The sequence below is a fragment of the Perognathus longimembris genome, chromosome 2, assembly GCF_023159225.1.
Source record: "Perognathus longimembris pacificus isolate PPM17 chromosome 2, ASM2315922v1, whole genome shotgun sequence".
NCBI lineage: Eukaryota > Metazoa > Chordata > Mammalia > Rodentia > Heteromyidae > Perognathus > Perognathus longimembris.
The window spans coordinates 113,589,148-113,607,172 of NC_063162.1; positions in this window are offsets into that span (position 1 = coordinate 113,589,148).

Consider the following 18,025-nt stretch of genomic DNA (forward strand, 5'->3'; position numbering starts at 1 on the left):
AAACATGCTATAGCGTATTATTTGAATAATAAAAAATAGTCCATGTTCAGAACCAATGAAAACATGTCTTTCTGAATATTTTTGGTCTGGGTGAATTCACACGGGGCATTCTCATATACCCAGGGCCAAATGTATGTGCAATTGGGTTTGTGTCTTTCTGCACAGGAATTGCTCAAAAGCCACATCCACGCAGTATAAGGTTGAAATAATCATGGTAATCTCTCAGGCAAAGCCCTCCTACAATCCTAGACCCTCTAGTCTGAAATACAGAGCATCCCAAGAAGTGGTTGATTTGGCCATCTGGTTGTAAATTCCATGATGTGCTTGCCAAGGTTCATTTTCCCAGTCAACTGTAAGGCATGTTTCTAGCACTTGGGAGTCAACCTCCCCTTTGGCGGATTTGCACCTCTCCCCAGGGTGTATCCTGGGTCAGTTTAGAGCCTATGTCATTGAAAAAGTCTTCCTGGAACCAAGAGTTGTAATCAGATATTTTTCCCCTTAATTTAGTGTGGTTTATATATTTAATATGGCAGTTAGGACCATTTGCCTCTCAAGAGACTTATTTATGTACTCCTCTCCTGGTATACAAACACTAAGGGTTGGCACCCTCTCTTTGTGAGCCTAAATTTGCCACAGTTAATATAGCCCTTGGCACATGAAAGTATTTATTGCATTCACTGATAAACAAACCTAGTGACAGTAATTATATTTTGCAGAGTTAACCTGATAGGAATCTTAGACTGGAGAAAACCTAAAAAAGGTATTCATTGGTGTTGTAGCATCTAACTTTCCTAGTTTGAAGACATAGGTGAAAGAATGTTTGCCTAGGGAAGAATGCTTGTAAGTGTGTCCCTAAGAGGTCTATGGTTGGCTTGATGGCTAGATAAGAACCAGTGTGGGAGGACTCTGGGCTTCTTGATGCCATTTGGGAGTACAGAAGTGCTTTGCCTGGGTGAGTTACCTCTGGTCTTAGCACTGAGTTGACATCTTGGGTGTATGATAAATTGATTCTCCACAATTTGACTCTGATATGTATCACCAGAAGGCAGACTTATCAGTTGCTGATGGAACAGAAAACAAATAGATACTGTGAAAAAAAACAGTTGCCAAGGACGATAGATATTCAGGGTCCCACATTCTCTTCCTTGGGATACTTCTTGTGTATGCCATTTTTATATCTGCAAGGATGCTGCAGGTTAGTGGGTCACAAGATTCCAAAATGTACTGGCACCTGGTTAAGAGTCAGTGATGCTCCGATAAAATAGCTTAAGATAGGTAACAGTAATAAATTACCCTTATTTGTAAACTTAAGAGGTCATTAACTTACTTATTTTGTGATTTTTGAACTGAAGTTGTGTGAAGATGAAAAAGATGCCTCTATATGAAGTACCCTGCATATTCCTTAACCTTAGCTCAGTAGAACTTTGTAACTGAAGAGAAATAGAGTATAGCAGTGCAAGAGCCAAAATTTTCTTGGCCTAGATTTAGCCCTTTTTATTAGTCATTTCCTATCCACCTATTTAACTTAATATTCTTTTGACTAATAGTAAATAAAAGTCTTGGAAGATATTACTATGTCTATTCAACCTAGCCTCCACTGGCCCATAAGAATGTGTTAAAGAACATGTCTAAATCCCACCTATTTCAATCCTTGAGGTAGCTGATGACCGGACCTTTGCTACTGTATAAACACATAGATTTATAACTCTTTTCTGTGCTTATTGAAGTTCCTGTACATTTTTCCATGGTGGAACACATTATTCAGGAGAACTTGAATACGTTTCCAAGCTGTTGTCACTCATATGTGGCTCAGAATCAACAACTTTCTTATTTTCTCAAGGTAGACTTGGTTCTTTATGTCAAAATGTCTTAAAACTGATTTTTCCCCTTAGTTCTAGGGGAGAAACCCCAACACTCTTTTTTGCTTTTTCTTCAGACCCTTGTTGTAGAGGAAAATCAAGTCTTTTCTTCTTTATCATGATTCCCTTTCCGTTGGTTTGGTTCTTGTTTTCATAACACCCACACCTTACCATGGGTCAAGACTGTTAATGGGTACCGGCCCTAGAGTTGATTGACTTGATGATGATTATTATATCTATAGGAAATATATTAATATCACATTTATAGGAAAAACTGATTAACTTCTTATTGGCAAAGTGTCCTTTACCAATCTTCCAGCAGGAACTAACTGCTTGCCTCTACAGAACAGGTCAGTTTGGTTTGTAGGTAATGTTGGATTCCTGTATGAGTTTACTTTTGGGCAAACATATTCCCAGATCTAGTCTCTAACTAATAAAGGAATCATACCTTTATAGATTTATTACTATTAGGTAGAAGAAAAATTTTAGAACTTGCTTGTTATGAAAGACAAATATGTTTCAGTTATGTAAGTTCTTTTCTTTGCTGAAGGCAATCAGAGTCCCAGAAAAGAAATATTAAATTACTGGGAAATGAAGGATTGAACTTCATGGAACTTCATGTCAGTACTAAACTTAAGAGGCATTTGACTTTTCTCATGGTTTAAAGATTGATTTCTCTTCTTAGGCATAGGTAGGACATACAATTCATAACTCTCCTGGTTTCTCCTTACACCTTGCTGTAGGGAAAAATTAAGCTTCCAACAGTTTCCAGTAACCTGAATAGCCAAGGATTTGGTATTGGCAGGATTCATTCTTTTTTCTGTAATCATGTTCTCAGAACTCTAGATAAGCCTTCCCAGAAGTGATCCACCATCAGAGGGTTCCTGCTTAGGGATTTCCATGTTTACTATGATTCTGTGAGTCTTTCTGGCTACTCTAGCCCTGGAGGTGATACTCTATCATTAACACATGTATGGGACACTATTTTTGACTTAAAGATTTGCTCTCTTCTTGTTTGGGAGGAAGGAAGGAAGGAAGGAAGGAAGGAAGGAAGGAAGGAAGGAAGGAAGGAAGGAAGGAAGGAAGGAAAGAAAGGAGGATGGAAGGAAACAAAAAGAAAGAAAGAAAGAAAGAAAGAAAGAAAAAGAAAAAAGAGAAAAGAAAGAGAAAGAAAATCTGAAATACTCTCAGGTTTCTGCTTAGCTCAAAGAAATGAAGCTCTAATTGTGAAATGGTGGAAAGTTCAGGCCCTCTGGGATGTAATGAATATTTTATCTATTTCTTGGCCAGAATTAAACTAAGGTGAGGAAAGAGACTAGGGTCCATAGAGGAGACATTTACTCTCAAAAATCTACCCTGAAAATGTATGCCTTCAATTTTGCTTCTTTGGCACCTTAGCATTTAATTGTGGTCATGGTTGTGCAGCATCCATTTCCTTTTTATTAATATCCTTACACAATTTTGGTTCTTGTGTAGAGCCTTGAGCATAGTGATTGCCTCAGTGACAACATGTGATCTGAGTGAATGCCAATAGAAATCCTCCTTGAAATATCCTGGAAAGCAGCTCACTCTAGAATACGAACCACTAGTGTATGAACCTAGGTTACCATGAAAAGAAAATGATCCTGGAAAAGAAGCTTCTTCACAAAAAAGGAGAACAAAGGCAGAGAGAGGCAAACTCCATAGACTGGTGGAACTGTATACCTGAAGAGGGCTCTGTATATGAGGCTTTTTCAGTTATGTGAGTCAGCATCTATTTATTGACATAGTCCTGACTAATAAAATGGAAACAGTAAGATGAAAATGGTTTTGGCTCAGTCATACTACTCTAATTATATTCCCATGTAGGCTCAATTAGAGTAAGGAGGGTATTCATTGTTAACCAACAAACACACACGCAAAAATTCAAAACCAACCATACTGTTTTCTAGAAGTAGATTTGAGTAAACTTTGGTTTTCTGTGGCTGAAGTTCCTCAGCTACTTCCCAGTAAATCTGAAATTAAATTTCCTATTTTAGTAAACTTTTTCTGCTTCATATTTACTCTATGGGGAAGTGAACTTAAAGGAATCCTCCTCCCCCCATTTCTCTGTCCTCTGAATCCACAGAGGATACAGTGAAAAATTCAGCCCACTGACTAGATTTTAACCCATCCATGGGATTCTTGCCAACACAGACCAGGAAGTAAAACCAAACATTTTGCTGCCCACTTGTATCCCAAAAAAGCACGGATGGGAATACTGACATTATTGAGACTGGCTAGGTGATAGTCAGGAATGACAATAAAGAATTTCAAAATAAGATATGCCCCAAAAGAACAAGACTGTGGTTCTAAAGAAGGCAAAAATGGAAAGGTACTAAGTATGTGATATAAAGGAATAATATTTTAAGAAGTTCTGGGCAGAAGCCTGGAGTGAGTGACAGTTGATGTTATATCTAGGAGTAGAAAATGGGCAAGAAACTCTTACCATATTTATCTGAGTCTTTGATTCCTTGGTTTACCAAGTCTATGCTGATTCCAGAAAGTTCCAAGACACTGGATGGGTGTGGATTGACCATCATCAACAGAGATCTTAGAAGAGGCCCAGCTGTACCTGCTGATCTGAGGGAAAGTCAGTTATGATATTATCAAATGTAATCAAAGAGTTTGCAGAGATTGGGAAAAATTTGTTTTTGAATAAATACATAGGCATTTGTTCTTACTAAGGTAGTTGTGTTTAAAGTCACACATGCCCAGTTTTTTTTTTTTTTTTTTTTTTTTTTTGCCAGTCCTGGGGCTGGAACTCAGGGCCTGAGCACAGTCCCTGGCTTCTTTTTGCTCAAGGCTAGCACTCTACCACTTGAGCCACAGTGCCACTTCTGGCCTTTTCTATATATGTGGTACTGAGGAATCAAACCCAGGGCTTCATGTATACGAGGCAAACACTCTACCACTAGGCCATATTCCCAGCCCTTTTAGTCTACTCTTGTATGTTTATAGCACTCACTCCTTTTTTAATTTTAAATACAACATATTTGATGTACTAATTAAGGTTATTGCTGGTCTTTCCCATGGAACTCAGGAGCCTTGAGGACAGTGTGTGTGTGTGTGTGTGTGTGTGTGTGTGTGTGTGTACTTGTATAGATATATATCATATGATATCTATATATATCATATAAAATAGTGACTGACACTAGGAGGGTCTCCACAAATATTGTTGCATGAATGAAACATACATAGAAATTTTTAATCTTTGAAACAATCCATGTAAAAAACATACTGGGAGGTTAAAATCATGCTTTACCACCTAAAGCAGAATGCCTCTCCAAATTGCCAAACATTCCTTTGCTAAAATGGTTAAGAAAAGGCCAAATGCCTCTGGCTAGTTCATCTCTTGTTATTCCCAGGTTTCTGATGTTTCTCCAGACTCTTTTTAAAAAAAAATTTATAACCTTTTCATTTAATTACTTCTTTCCCAACTCCTTATCTTCTATGTCGGCAACAGCATTTTGTGAAAATAAAATAGAGTTCCAGGGCCATTTCTATAGTGAGATATTGCTTCCTAAGTGTTGGGAGTCAGCAGTTGTAAACAGACTGTGGAAAGATGTCCAACATAATTTATCAGTACATGGAGTGGACACTTCTCTCTCATATTATACTACTGCACAGCAGGAGCTGAAAGAGGTCTAATGCCTCACAACTAGCATCCCTGTGTTTTTGTGATGGCCGCAGGAAGAGAGAAGTGGATGTGTACGTTCAATTGGTGTAAGTAAACCATTTTTAACTTAGAAAACAAAGAAGAGAAAAGACAATATAAAGACTTAATCTAAAAGTCCCTTTTGGATATATTCATCTGCTATTTGGGAATATACTTAATTTATACAGGCTTGCTTTTTGTACAATAGTGATTGCAATATAGTCCATAGAAGGAAAAGCTCTTTGGTGTCACAGTGGATTCTAATTTTTATATCACTAACATGAATTGATTAGAAGCCTCAATAAGAGCCATTTTAACAATGAATTGACATCAGGCCCCTTCCTAACCTAATGGTTATTCCTGAATAAGTACATTTATAAGCAAGAGAAACTTTTATTGACATTTATGATCGGAAAAATATTGGTGACTGCCAGAAAGTTAAATAGAGAAGTTTGTCAAATCTTATCAAAATTCACTTGGTAGAAATAGAAGATTATTATTATTGTCAGCAGGAATTGACCTGGGTCAGCTGTGGTAGCCTGTTTGCTCCAAAGAATGAAGCTTCATTTGCCCTAAGGAAAGAAAGCTAAGCAAAGGACTCCTGAGAAATTCACTCTGATTCCCTCAAGTTAATGGATTTCAATCAATAATGACTCTTAAGATTCTCATGAAGAGATGTTTTAACAATAACAGTACCACCATGATTACTAACAAAAGTGCTTACATTGAATTCTTCTGAATACTTTACAAATATTGATTTATTTGAACAGAAAACCTCTGAAGCAATTATTTCTATTAGGAAAGTAAGCATAGCATATACTGGTACAATTAGGTGCTCCCAAACTTAGGTTTCAGAGTTGCTTCAGTGGGAAAAATATTGAGTAATATTTATTTTACATGAATTCCTCACATGCAAATGGTACCTTGCACAGGTCAACTGTTAACAGAAAGTATTAGGAAATCTAGTATTTACTATAAAGTATGGACTCATTTACCAGGAACTATGCTAGACATTAACAAAAGTTTAGGGTTATTCCATTAAGTCAGTCTAAGAAGGGATATTCATTTACAGAGAATTGCACAGTATTACTGAGTGCAAAGAGCAGACAGACTGACCAATTATGCATTTACGTGCATACTTCTGATTTTTAGATAATAATGTACTTTCCATTTCTGTGACACAGAAATATTGATGATGTTAGGTGTATGAATAAAACCGTATCACCATATGTTGGCACACAGAAAAACAATCTATGAAGTCAGGTATATGAATGAAACAATATCATCATACCTTGGCACCTAGCTTTAAAATTCCCAAGCTGTGTTAAAGTTGTTGATTCTAAAGCTGATTTCCCACATTGGGACATACATCATGTCATGTCCCCTTTTGGAAAAAATATGACTGCAGGTCTGAGTGCAGGCCTACACATGCGAGATTTCATTTTCTTTTTGCACCACATTATGAGTATTTTGTCTTATTTATTTATTTATCTATCTATTTATTTATTTATTTATTTTGCCAGTCCTGGGTCTTGGACTCAGGGCCTGAGCACTGTTTCTGGTTTCTTTTTCCTCAAGGCTAGCACTCTACCACTTGAGCCACCATACCACTTCTTGTCCTGTTACTTTAGGCAAACATAAAACATTCAGTTAGAACTGGATATAAACTACTGGATTGATTATATATAATTTATAAACTTATGAAGAGTTAATTTAAATGTAAATATACACAGTATATCTTAATCAGTTCAGATATAGCTCAGTATGGATTGGGCTCACCTTAGTTCACTGAAAAATGGAAACACTGTTAGTAATGAGGACTAAGAGTCTTCAGCCCATGTTTACATCCTACACTGACCCATACCCTTCAATACTAAGTAAGCCTTCAGAGGTAATTTTTGAGAATTTCTTATTTGGGGCTATATGTGTCAGTTTTAACTTGATCCTAACCACACACCCTGCATCTATTTTGTAACTACATATACTTCTTGAATAAATTCTAGTACAAAATTCTTGTGCATTTCTGGCACACATGTACAAATACTGGTCATTTGTGATTACAATTAAAAAAATAGGATGTTACAGGGCATGGTGGTGTACACATATTTAAAGCACCTCAGAGACTGAGGTAGGAGGATATACAGGTTTATTCTTTCTGTTGCCTTGGATTGTTTTTTACGAAAAAGTTTCTGCAATAAAGTGTGTGTAATTTTAGGAATCTTTGGCATATCTCTTAAAATTATATCTCTTAAAGTAGCAGGCATGACATTCCTAATCCCTGGTACCAGAGAATGTAACTTTATTTGGAAATAGCATCTTTATAGAAGTCATCAGTTAAGAATGGAGATATTGGGCTGGGGATATAGCCTAGTGGCAAGAGTGCCTGCCTCGGATACACGAGGCCCTAGGTTCGATTCCCCAGCACCACATATACAGAAAAAACGGCCAGAAGCGGCGCTATGGCTCACGTGGCAGAGTGCTAGCCTTGAGCGAGAAGAAGCCAGGGACAGTGCTCAGGCCCTGAGTCCAAGGCCCAGGACTGGCCAAAAAAAAAAAAAAAAAAAAAAAAAGAATGGAGATATTATCCTCTATTTGTAGGCAGAGAGAGAGAACGATATCTATATCTATATATCTATATATCTATATATATATAGAGAGAGAGAGCGTTGTATGATGACAGTCAAGACTGGAATTTTGTAAGTCCTGAGATAAAAAATGTATTGAGTTGCTAGTAAATACCAGAAGTAGAAGAGAGGCAGGGAAGATATATTGTTTAAAGGGAATCGAATCCTCCTGGCATTTAATTTACAATTTTAATTAATCAATCAATGTATGTAATTATTTATTTATCTTGCTCTACAATTCAAACCCAAGGGTTTTGGCATACCCTAAACAAGACAATAAGCTACATTCAGCTTAGTGTGTGTATGTATGTATGTATATATATATATATATATACACACATATATACTTATATATGTATGTATATATGTGTGTATATATATATATATATGGGAAACAGGTTCTCATTATGTAGCTGAGATTGGAATTGAACTCATGTCCTCTTCTTTCTGTCTCCTGGGTTCTGGATTTGTAGTCCTGCAACACCAATCCTGGTTCCTGCTGGCATCTTATTTTTCAACTTGTGGCAGAACTGTGAGTAAAGTTTTGTTACTTTAGGTGATTTGCTATAATATCTCTAGGAAATGCATATATTAGAATATGGGTAGGAAAATAGTAAATTCTGGCTTAAGTGATGTCATGAAGGTTCTCTGCTATTGTTTCCTTTGTGGTCATTTCTTGTCCCGTGCATCATGAGATTGCCACTTTATCTAGGATAAGGGCAATCTCTTATATCCTTTATAGCAAAAATAACTTTATATCAAGACCCATGAACCAGCCAACTAAATAAGAAAATACCTTAGTTTTATGAGTTTGCTTTTTAACTATTTCATGAGAGCTTTATATATGGTTTTACTGTAAATCTCATTATGATCATGCTTCATTAGTATTTTTAATTAACTGTGATTGACAGGATTTTGGTGAAGTTTAATAATTCTTTCTGGTAGACTCTGTATCTTACAGACAAATTTAATCAACATGTCCAGTAAGAAAACATAATTGACAGTATGGTCTTATGTACTTAAGATGATCATTTGTACAATATGGGTTTTCAGTACACACAGAGAAAAGCAAGCTGTACTGGGATAATGGAGAGACTCCAGTATACTCATCTTTCCAGGGCTCTTCTGGGAGTGACTTTTGCACTAAAGTGAATTTCTTAGATGTTGTTTCTCGGAGTATATCAGAGATTCTCCACATTCATGGACTTTAATCTTCCCTTTGTAGCTGTAGCCACAGTTCTATTTCTGCGCTCTTTGAAAATCGGTGAAGTCTTAGAAGTTCTTAGAGAGTGAGAGATGGTGTTAATTTAGTTAGCAATAGCAGCCAGTGAACACTAAGAATATCTGCAGTTTATATAAAAGGGACAAATTAGAGTTCAAGCTTTAAGTTGGTGCTTGTACTTTCAGATGGGGAGAAGGACTCTATTAAGCTCACATTGAAAGAAAATGAGAATTTCTTTCAAACGTTATTGTAGGCTCTGATCCTGGAGTTATGATACATATACACCCACCCACCCACACACACACACACACACACAACACACACACACACACACACACACACACACACACACACACACATCTGATTAGTTTGTCAAATTGCCAAAGAAGTATATGGCACACAAAGTTTTGTGATTTTTTTTTGTCAGTCCTGGGGCTTTGACTCAGGGCCTGAGCCCTGTCCCTGGCTTCTTTTTATTCAAGGTTAACACTCAACCACTTGAGCCACAGTGCCACTTCTGTTTTTTTCTGTTTATATGATGCTGAGGAATCAAACCCAGGGCCCACAGAAAGTTTTAATGACTATGTTAGCTCTTTGAAAGAAAAACAAGTAAAGGGTGTGACTATTAGATCATTTGCTCCTTCAGAAAATTGAGTTAACACATTTCCGTTCAAGGATATAGATAAATGGCCATAAGTAGCATTACAATTTTCCATTAGGACCAAGGTCTTATGGTGTATGTGCATAGATACACACACACACATATACACACAAAATATTGAACAAATTTTACACCCACCCCCACACACCCTCCGTGTGTGTGTGTGTGTGTGTGTGTGTGTGTGTGTGCATATATATATATATATATGCTCACATTTATAATACTGGGCAAATTTTATCAGATTTTCTGTCAAAAGTTAGTTAGACAACATGTTGGAACTTGTACAACTTGGTGGGGGCGGTGCAATTGGGAGGGGGGGAAGACCGGAGATAACAAGTTTGACAAGAAATCTACTCACTATTTCACGAATGTAACCATAACCTCTTTATACATCACCTTGACAATAAAATTAAAATTTGAAAAACGGTATATTAGTTTATAATGTTCAATCATCTTCAACTGTCAGTTTTGGTTTTATATGTGTTAGAATCTTTACTCTGTTTTGTTCATATTTTGACTAGTCTTATTTGATTTGGGAAGTCAGAAGTGAATATTAGTGCTGGAAGGTACAAAACCATTTTCTAGGAAAGCAACAATAGCAGGAGTTCACATGGGAAGAATATCATGGAATTTCCTTGATAGAAATGAAGTGTTCTACATAAGATAATGTTAAGTGAAATGAACCCTATGTTATGGAAATAAGTGGCATATCATTGCTGTAGTTAATTTCAACTACTATGTGAAACCATACCTTTTGTTCTCTCATATTCCCTTCCTGTGGTTTTACTCCTGCTATTACTCTAACTGATTTTAATATCCTGGATACTGTATATATGTATATTGGAACTAGGGAAGTGAAAGGGAATACCAAATATGAGAGACAAAGATAAAAAGACAAACCATTGCAATAGCGATACTTATAAAACCAATTGGTATAAACCAACTGTACAACTCATGGAGGGGGGCAGGATCTGGGGAGGGGGAAAATGAGGGAGGAGGTAACAAGTTGGATAAGTAATGTAGTTTCCTTACATATGAAACTGTAACCCCTCTGTACTTCACTTTGACAATAAAGAAGAAAAAAAGAAATGAAGTGTTCTTGGTTTATTTTGGCTATTACAGTGGCAAATTATTCTGCTGATGATTCTGATTTCTTATTGGATCAGTATGCCAGGTTCACTGCTTTATCACATAATAATGAATCTCTTTACATCTGATGTTGGATGCAAGGAGCACTTATAGTCACTTTTGGCTCTCTTTGGGGCTAATGGCTGTACAAATGCTCTTCTCTTCCTGACCCATTAGCAACAGAAACTACTATTTATATATTTACACCAGTGTTTGTGCTACTCATTCATTCATAAGACAGTATGTTTATGTGCTGCCTGTGTCTTATGTCTATACTGTGGATGATGTGTTTATATGCTAGGATCCTTGCCCTAGAATGCATTTCTTCTTGTAGCTTTACAGGCAGGGTAGAAGCCACTGGATGCTCTTAACTGCCTTCACCTCTAAATCAAATGAACTAGGGTCACACTTTCTGTCCCGAGAGAATCTTGTTTCTACCAATTTTCTCTTTTATGTATTTTTAATCTCGTGTGCACTGTGCCCCTTCACATCCCATTGTTTCACATAGCTCCTCTATATTTAAAGGGAGAGAAATACAAGAAAAAGAAAAGGAAGAAAAATGAAACAAAAAAATTTTTTAAAGGAGGAAAAGGGTCATGATCAGGTCTCTTTTCTCTGCTTCTCTTCTGTATAGTTACTTCAAAGATTTCTCTTTACTAACCACTAAACTCCAAACACCTCTGTAATCTGATATTCCTTTATATAAACCTACTGAAAATGCTCAATTGCTCCTTAATTGTGGAATTTTTGTTGCTATTCTCAGATTTTAATTTTTCCCTGTCCTATCCAAGGTGTTTAAAACTGCTGACAACCTCTTCAAACTCCTTAGCATCATGGACATTGTGTTGTTCTGGTTCCTTCTGCTTTGCTTGCAGTTTTTTGGTTGTATTTTCTCCCACCCATATGTTCTAAAATGTGGGTCCTCTTCCTCGAGGCTCTGTTCTTGTCCTTCTTCTATCTTTGAAAAGCCTAAGTGGGCTCATGTCAGCCTTTAGCCCCATGACACAACTCCATATATATACTTCTGGTCTTGTCTTTCCTCCTGAGCCATTGGGATTTTCCCACAGCTGCTAGCTGATACCACACAAATTCATAATACCCATAAACACAGTCTTGCTTCTGATTTCAGGTTTAAGTTCCCCTTTCTAGTCACTGTGAAATAGTCACCTTTAAATCATTTCCCTTATTAGCCTACACAGACAGTTGCTAAGTGTCAAAAGGCTTGTTTCTCATTGTTTACAATAACCTTTTTCTTTCTTATGTAATTGGGTCCTCCTATGTATCCTTTCCATGTTCCTCTCTCTACTCACAATCCGTTCTGGCCTTCACACTACCTACCACATGATTGATTTTCCAAAAGCACTCTTAAATTCATCCAGAGAAAAACCCCAGTCAAATTCATTCTTCCTATAGGAAATACATCAATAAACCTTTGAAACCTAGGACAAAAGCTATCTTTTTTCCTATGGAGGTGTGGAGTGGTATTTTGAAGAAGTGGCAGATATAGATAATTGGCAATAAGAATAACTTATTTCTCCATTTCTACTTCCTTCCATTCTTTGTATTCCTCTTCCTCCTTCCTTCCCTCCTTCCATCTGTCATTATATCCTATATAATGGGCTGGTCACATAGAAATATTACTTAAGATTGACTAGGTTTTTTTTTTTTTGCCAGTCCTGGGCCTTGGACTCAGGGCCTGAGCACTGTCCCTGGCTTCTTCCTGCTCAAGGCTAGCACTCTGCCACTTGAGCCACAGCGCCGCTTCTGGCCGTTTTCTGTATATGTGGTGCTGGGGAATCGAACCTAGGGCCTCGTGTATCCGAGGCAGGCACTCTTGCCACTAGGCTATATCCCCAGCCCCAAGATTGACTAGGTTTTAACTGATGAAAACCAAACTGAGTTAGATAAAAGAAAGTGGGCTACAGGAATAAGAATCTAAATTGCTCTCAAAGGATTAGAGCAAGGACTACAAATGGGTTGGGGACTGTATGATTGTTCTGCCATGCGTGCTTCCCCTCCTTCTGCTTGAAGAATCTTTCTTTAACATTTGTTCTTTGAGTGGAATGTGGCCACCCAGAGCCCCGACATAAAGATAAAGCACCAGAATATGGACATCTGCTTTCCTCTGCCTTTCCTATTTTGAAGAATTCTTATTTGTCCTCTAAAAAATTTGATCACTTTTTAACCTTTCTGGTGACAATTTCCTGAAAAATTTTCAAGTAGTTAGTTATCTCTGCACCTGCATCCATCCCACATCCTCAGTAGCACTGTTGGATATAGCTATGTAACCAATCACTGCTTTCACTGTGTTGTGTAAAGACCAACCTCCTCACTGGACTATACATTTACCTAAAGCTTGAACATGATTTATTAATTTTTCTGTCTCTTTAAGGTAGTGAAAGTCTGGTAGAGCATATAGAATATGCTAATAACAAGTGGAAGTCTCTAGTATCATCTTATCCCATAAGTGCAGAATATTAAAACAGAACCCAAAATTATATGCATGGTTAGTGTGTCCTCTAACACAGAAAAGCAATGTAAAGTAGTAAATAAGAGATTTATAATTAGTTTGATTGCTGCATTTGGAATTTACTAGTTTTGTGCCCAGGGTTGAGTTGCTTGACATTTCTTTGTCTCCAAAGTGGAACATTACTCATCTTGAAGAGTTATGAATATCAGATGAGTTAATATTTGTAACATGCTTTGAACAATGCCTCACTCTGAATATATTCTAAATGGTAGCTGTTATTATTATCAAAATGAATTTCAATACATGGGTAGTGAATGTAGTTAACTTGTAATAAAGAAAAGAATTAGGAGGGGTATTTTTGACTCACTTAAATCATGCTTTTGTTTACTTGTTTTCCCTTGCATTAAGTCCTTACATTCTCCCTTTAAAAATTTTTAGCCTCATTTTTCTTCTTGGGTAGAGGAATAGATGTTAGTGAAAATCAGAATGAGAATTGGGAAGTGAAAGAACAACAAATCTTGGAAGTCATTCAATTTTGCAGAGAAGATTTTAATAATAATAAGCATTCAGCCTAGATGACTCACTTGGAAACTTCTTCTGGCTGTGAGCCTAAAAAAATTTAGGAGGAATATCTAAAGATGAAAGGAATGCAAACTGGCCAATATGTAAAATTCACTTGATTATCTTTTATCCTTCATAGCTATTTAAATTCTCTGTTTAATGAAAATAAAATTCCACTAACATTTTGGATGAAATATACTTCCTCTTTACAAAGAGATGCAGGGATCCAAGGATGACATTTATTTATTTATAAAAAGGTTTACTTTTAATGTGTATACTTATAAATTTTCATCTTTTGATCTTTGTGTTAATTGCAGAATCTCTTTGGTAGGATTTTTTTAAATGCATCTTTTTTTTGTGATTTAGTTTTTGTATGAATATGATCTACCCAGGGCTATTTGCATTGTTTTGTCCTTGAAATTCTACAAATCTGTGACCATCCTTGTTCAAATCCTTAAGCACATAACGACTGTACACTACAGAACTTCAGGATTCTTACCTGAGACATATATTTGCTATTTTTATCCTTAGAAATTAATTTTGATACTAGATTAGGTAAGTGCCACAGAATAGACTTTAACTATATGCCTTTACTTTTATCAGATTTGTTTACTGGCAAAACCAATATCCATATAGTCAGCCTTACATTTGTTAGATTGTGTGTAACATCTTATTACATATTTGGGAAATGAAGAGCAGCAAGCAAGGGTATGAGTTTTGCTGACATGCTATTACATTTGAATAGGGTGAATTTGAAGACTAGAATTAAGAATGAGAGATACTAAATGCATTATTCAAGCTCTGAGAAAAAAGCTTAAAGTTAGATTTTTAAATAAATCTTACATGAAGTTGCTTGGCTCTTAGTAGAGTGTTTGCTTGGGTAATAAGATGAGCACAAGAGAGAAGCATATAGAGTATAGTAATTGGAAGCTACAACCAAGTTATTCACAGATGACTAGGAACAGATTCCAATGACACATTAACTACAGAGGGGAAGCTCGAATGCTTTCTAAGGTCATCAAAATTCAAAGGTAAGAGAGAACACTTGTTTACATATGCTTTATTAAGGATTCTGGGTGGATGCCTTTCAAGGTCAATGAGAAGCTTATGTTAAATGAACTGCCATTCTAGTTTCCTTCAAGGTTTGCATTTGCTTAATAGCTATGCCTACCTTAATAGAGGTATGCAAAGAAAATGTCCTTGTTTTCTTTAGTTTTTGAGGTGTAGTCATACAAGAAATTATTAAACAATCCTTCCATCTTAATATTTTTGGAATAATATATTTGCTTGATTCTTTAAAGAGATTTTTTTAAATCCTTTTGACAGCTTAACTCTGTCCATAAGTTTCTGCCACATAATTTCAGAAGGAATGAGAATAACAGTCTCTTTATAGACGCATGTTTATCATGGAGTTTACCAATGTAGAAGTGGTAAGGATGCATGGAGAGTTTTGATTAAATGAGAGATTAAGAAGGACAGTTCTGACTCCTCTGGTTATTACTCCAAACCACAAAAGCTAGAAAATTGTATCAAATAATAGATTGAAAAATCTAAATAATTAACTAATTTTTTCTTGATTAACAAACTATTAAATGTCAGAAGAGCTTATTCATTTATGTATTGTTTTTGGTTTTTTATTAGAGGCAAGGTGGGGAGAATATTTCAATTAAAAGGAACTCTAAATTAGAACTTTTAAAATTTACTTTTAAATTATGATAAAAAGAAAATAACACTTAATCATGATTGAACATTATTGTTTAAACATTTAAAATAAATAGAGGAGTGCCATTAAGTACATTCACGTTGCCAACATCTATCTTTAGAGCATTATAGTTTGTTTTTTTCTTCATTAAAAATTTTAAGATTTATTTCTTTATTGTCAAAGTGATGTACAGAGGGGTTACAGTTTCATATGTAAAGCAGTGCATACATTTTTTTATTCAACTTGTTACCTCATACTGCCCCCATCACCCCGCCTTCCCACTTCCCATTTCCCTCCCCCACCATGACTTGCACAGTTGGTTTGCACCATATAGTTTTGTAAGTATTGCTGTTGCATTTGTTTGTCTCTTGTCTCTAATGTAATCCCCCAAGTATGAACATTATTGAATACAGTTATGTTATTAAAAGAATATAAGAAATTGGAACCATGTCCAGTAGTGGAATTCTATCATACACAGTTGACCCGAGTAGAAAAATGAAAATGATATCTTATTATGAAATAATTATCATTTATTTTACAATATACTTAATCTGGCCTTGCATCTGCTGTCCCTACACAATCTCAGTTCCTAAAGCCTTTTTAGATACTTCTGTTCCATGGATTAAATTAGATGCTGTGCCATGTGCTACTTAGGCCACAAATTGGATAAAATGGCAAAGGTCATGATTTTCATTCTGGGGCTTGAGAAAGGCTCTTCACAGCTCTCTGGAGGTTAATAACCTCTTCTTTTTCCAGCCTTCTGCTTCCCATGTCCATGATAGGCAGAACTATTTTAGGTCACAGAAAGAGTTTTGTTTTCCCAGGCAGGAGCATTCATTCCCCATATCTTGCAGATCAGGAAAAGGCTGAGATGGATGAGTAGCTGAAACCAGGACTAGAGATCAGGGTATCCTGCTAAAGTTGGGAATTGTTTGTTTCCCTTCTTACCAAAGGGAGCTTGACTATAGGGAGGTCTTCACTGAAGAGAGGCCAGGACTGGGAAGAACACATATTTCCCCCTGCGGTTTCTCATTGCAAGAACTGGTTATAGAGTATTTCTTAAAAAGGTCACAATGGTGAGATGAATAGATTACTATCAGTGTTGTTGTTTTTTTTAACCATTGTTACATTTTTCTAGAGAAAGGACTTCACTCAGAATTATGCAGAGTGGAAGTGGCCAGGATTTGAACTCAGACATGGGCCATATAATTAGTGTTGCACTTATTTTAGAAGTATGTTCTTTGGTAACCTTCAGACACTTTCCTCCTATCTGAGCCAAGGCTCTTACTGCATGCACCAATGGATCCGATCTTTATTTCATAATTGTTATATGGGAAACCATTCGTGAGATACAGGGATGCTATACTCTGAGAGGTTGAATCAGGAGTCTTAGAAAGCCAGTGACTGCAGTCTGACTCATGTCCCAAAGAACCTGCAACCCTGAATGCAGCTAGCATAAAACTTGGGCAAAATCCACAAGATTCGGCGGGGAACTAAACCTATCAAAAGCCTGTTTACAGAAACAAAACAAGCGAGGTGGAACAATCCCCCACTTAGGACAAGAATTCCCTGGAACAAAACAACAGGACATATCACCAATTCAAAGAATGATCTATTTCACCAGTAGCATGTTTGGAATTGGGTGAAAAGCCCCCATCATCTATTAAGAGGTCAGAATAAGTACAAGATGAAGTTACTTAGGCCCAGTATCCATATTTTATAATGTTGATCAGAGTTTGTGGTGTGTGTGTGTGTGTGTGTGTGTGTGTAAGTGTGTATGTGTGTATTCTCAGTACTAGAGCCTGAACTCAGGGCCTGGGTGCTGTCCCTTAGCTTTTGGTCTCTCAAGGTTGGCACCCTACCATTTTGAGTTACAGCTCCTCTTTGGCTTTAACTTGGTTATTTTGGAGATATGAGTCACAGAGACTTTTCTTCCTGAGCTGGCTTTGGATGATGATTTTCACATCTCAGCTTACTCAGTGTAAATGCTGCTGAAAAGAGACCTACACACAAGCTCAAGCAGAAAATAATTTATTAGGAGACCCAAACCACCAGCCTGCACCATATGGTGGTGTGTAGAGACAGAATGTTAGGCCCAAAGAGAGATTTTGTATGGGAGGGC